The sequence below is a fragment of the Echinops telfairi genome, unplaced genomic scaffold (genome assembly GCF_000313985.2).
Source record: "Echinops telfairi isolate 266 unplaced genomic scaffold, ASM31398v2 ScPeMD7_7475;HRSCAF=8513, whole genome shotgun sequence".
In the NCBI taxonomy this organism is placed as follows: domain Eukaryota; kingdom Metazoa; phylum Chordata; class Mammalia; order Afrosoricida; family Tenrecidae; genus Echinops; species Echinops telfairi.
The window spans coordinates 4,154,104-4,158,202 of record NW_022111379.1 but is presented as its reverse complement, the minus strand read 5'-3'; the positions used below and the strand labels follow the sequence as shown (position 1 = coordinate 4,158,202).

The 4,099-nt window shown below is 42.7% G+C and overlaps 1 protein-coding gene across 1 annotated transcript in view; it reads right to left on the bottom strand.

Moving 5' to 3' along the window:
* The window catches only part of SPESP1 (sperm equatorial segment protein 1), a 36,411-nt gene that overhangs the window by 31,224 nt on the left and 1,088 nt on the right, over window positions 1-4,099 (bottom strand). The gene's annotated exons all lie outside the window — the stretch shown is intronic.

Genomic DNA, 4,099 nt, shown 5'->3' with positions numbered 1-4,099 from the left:
GGTGGTAGGTGCCATAGACACAGTTCCAACCCATAGAGACCCAATGCACAAAGGGATGAAACCCTACCTGGTCCTGTGCCATCCTCACAATTGTCCCTGTGCCCAAGTCAACTGTTGCAGCCACGGTGTCAATCCAACTCCTTAAGGGCCTTCCTTTTATTTGTTTATTTATTTATTTGCTGCCCCCACTTTGCCAAGCATGATGTTCTTCTCTAGAACTGGTCTCTCTTGACAACATGTCCAAAGTACGTAAGACAAAGTCCTGCCATTCTTGCATCTAAGGAGCACTCTGGCAATATTTCTTCCTAGACAGATCAGTTTGTCCTTTCAGCAGTCAATGGTACTTCCAATATTCTTCTCCAGCACCATAATTCAAATACATTTCTTCTTCTTCGGTCTTCCTTCCTAAATGTTCAGCTTTCATATTCTATGAGGCAACTGAAACCACATGGCTTGGGTCAGGCACACACACCTTAGTTCTTAGTTCTTAGTCACCTCAACATTCTTGCTTTTCAAGACTATAAAGAGGTCTTGTATAGTAGATTTGCCTAATGGAACCTGTCTTTTGATCTTGACTGCTGCTTCCATGAGCACTGATTGTGGACCCAAGCAAGATGAAATCCTTGACTTTAACCTTTTCTCTATTTAGCATGATGTTACCTATTGGGCCAGTTGTAAAGATTTTGATCTTTACATCGAGGCATAATCCATACTGAAGACTTCAACCCTTGATCTCTGTCAGCAAATGCTTCAAGTCCTCACTTTCAGCAAGCAAAGTTGTGTCATCTGCATATCACAGGTTGTTAATAAGCCTTTGTGAGAGTTACATTATCTCCTGTCAACTTGCAAAGTGATGGAGCCTAGCATGTCAATCAGGTCACAGCTTGATGACCTCATTTTGGACGTGTGAAGGAGATAAATAGCTCACTGGAGGCCAGACCCACACAAGACACATGGAGCAAAGCTGATAGAGCCAGAGAGCTCTGGAGACGGAGAAGCCACGTGGAGACCCACACCAGTGCTGAGATGCTTCCACCATCACTGGATACACAAGACTTTCCACCCACTGGTCTGTGATCTTCCTGCATTGAGCATCACTGCATGGCTGTGTAAGTCTAAAGAGAACGTATGGACTAATATGGACATATGGGGTAATATCAGACTTAAAGACTTGATCTGGACTGGGATGTTTTCTTAATATACAATTACTCTTTTATGTAAAGCTCTTTCTTATACACATGAGTGTCTCTGGATCTGTTTCTCTAGTCTACCTGGACTAACTAGGCCTTCCTCCAATCCTGATGCCTCATTCTTCTTTATATAATCCAGCTTCTCTTATGCATTGCTCAGCATACAGAGTGAAAAAGTATGATTAGAGGACACAACCCTCAGTTCCCAAAGGAGTCCTAGTGGCACGATGGGTTAAGTGTTGGGCTACTGACTGAAAGGTTTGTAATTTGAACCCACCAGCCATTTTGCAGGAGCAAGATGAAACGGTCTTATTCTACCATATTAAATGTATTGTTCAGTTCTACTCTTTCTCTATAAGATCACTATGAGTTGGCATTGAGTCAGTGGCGGTAGATATATGGGGATACTTCAACAGAGAAACAGATTTTCAGTGTATCTTCTAGGATCTAAGACTGGTATATCTTTTCCTTATGTCTTATAGCATCTCTATAGTCAACATAAAAACATTCTTTTCCCTGGGCAGTATCATTTCATTTCCCACAAGCGCTGGCAAAGGGTTCAGAGGAAAAGAACAGGCTGTGAGATTATGGAGTGAGGAAGGAAATTCACTGAGTTCCATGAGTCTCCAGTGGCTATTGCCCAGCATTCCCAGAGTGTTTTGTGGGGCAGTATTCATGTCACCTCAACAAAAAGCTCCATGTCTGCTATCACTGTGACCTATTGATCTAGAACTACTAAATTACAATCATTGGTATTAATCATAATGACTCCAACCATAAATAAAAGTTAAAACAGTTAGTGTATTTTGCTCACTTAAGGCAAGGAAAAACATTTTTACAAGGATTTTTGTTAAAGGAAGTTAAAAATGATAAGTGCTAGTCTATAAAGGACTCATTTTAATTCTCTAGGATCCATCAACCAGAACTTTTCCCACTACTATTCATGACTATTTAGATTGTGCTGTTAGTCTAGGTAGGCTAGACAAACAAATCCATAGGCACTCATATGTGTATAAGAAAGAGCTTTATATACAAGAGCAAATGAATATTGAGAAAATATCCCAGCCCAGTCCAGATCAAGTCCATAAGTCTGATATTAGCCCATATGTCTGATACCAATCTATAAAGTCCTCTTCAAACTCACGAAACAAATCCAACGATGTCAAATGCAGTACGATCACAGGCCAGTGGGTGAGAAGTCTTGTGGATCCAGTGGCATTGTAAGCATCTCAGCACTGGGTCTCCACGTGGCTTCTCCAGGTCCAGGGCTCTCACTGCCATCAGCACAGCTTCATGTGTCTTTTCAGTAGAGACTCTCTCAGGGAGTGAGTTGAGAAATAGAGTGTCTCCTGTCTCCAAGGAGGATTCCAGGAGTTCCCAGAATCCTCGGGAGAAGGCCATGCCCACCAAGAGGCCTCACTGGCTATCACCTGATTGGCAGGATAACCTCCACTCCTTCACTCTTAATCCTAAAATTGACACCAGATTATGTAGCTACCACCTTCTTGATTTTAAAATCTAATTTCTTACTTAAAGCTCACTTAAGTAAGCCCTGTACAGTGACTTGGTATGGTCTTCTATCCACAGTCTTTTTAATTCCCACCCTGTGACTGGGTAGAAGCATGAAATAAATTCACAGAAGACTCAGTTTTGCCATTCCACTGGGTATACCAGTGAGCCATCTCAAAAGTAGAGACAGAAAATCTCACAACCATCAAGAAAGAAGAGTCGACAGAGAAGCATGCGTGAGATCCCTGTGTGAAGTAGCAGAGGCAACAAGAGGAACCAGAGGCTGCAGTGGGCAAAACACTGAGACCATGAGACAGAACTGGCTTCCCAGTCCACAGAATGAGTAGAGCTGAGTGCCTTTGGGCAGGAGGCTGGCTTGCTAAGTGGGGGACCCTTTGGGCATTTATCAGAGATAAAGAAGCTTTGTAGCACTTGCCTGAGAGACCAAGGACCAGAGAGAGACATGCTGGCCAGCATGGCTGAGAGGAGACACTGCAGACATAAGAACTGTATCCTTATCATTTTATAAGTCTGTAATAAACCCCACAATGATAAGTATTTTCTGTGAGTTCTGTGTAACCATTGTAGCACCTTATTGAATCCAGCAGAGTAGTAGAATCTTGTGGAAGGGATGGTTAGTGTCAACACAAGGTACAGGAAGTTAGAGAGGAAGCATGTCTGGTGTGGAGTTTGATTCTTCTTCCTTCTGTAGGCCCTGGAGGTTGGACACGGTCCCCATGGTATTTCCTCACCCTGCTAACAGTTCTGAAATAAAGCACTGCATGACAGCAAACACTGAGTGCCACGGGCAGTTCAAAACCTCCGGCTGTTTTGAGAAATCTGTCAATTATGGTGTTGGAAACACTATGAGGTAATTCTGTTCTGTCCTAGGACATATGGGTACAATTATGCTAATATATTTTTCTACATATGCAAAATTTTCTTTAGCGAGTTCAACCAAACTCCAGCATTACTAAATTTTACAATAAACAGCAGCCAGACTAGATGAACAAGCCTCGCAGACCCATTTGGAATACCAGATACCTGCCTTAAACTACCTCAAGTCGTCTATATGATGTTGATACAGGAAGTTCTTAACATCCCTGAATTTGGCTTATTGGTTTTCGGCAATTGGGGAGAGACCATAGAGCTTCTCAGCAAGCAGCAATTTGTAATTCTGCTGAAAGGAGGCTTTCACTCCTGTGTGTCCGGAGGAGGCTCTGTATATTTACATACCAGGCCACACCAAACCAAAAACCGAGTCCATGCCAACACAAGGTGGACCTCCTCTTGTGAGTTTCCAAGACTCTAACTGTCTTAAGGTGACCAGATTTTAACATTGGTAAAGCGGGACACCATTCATAAAACTCATATCCTGGCGAAATAGCCACATGGCAGCC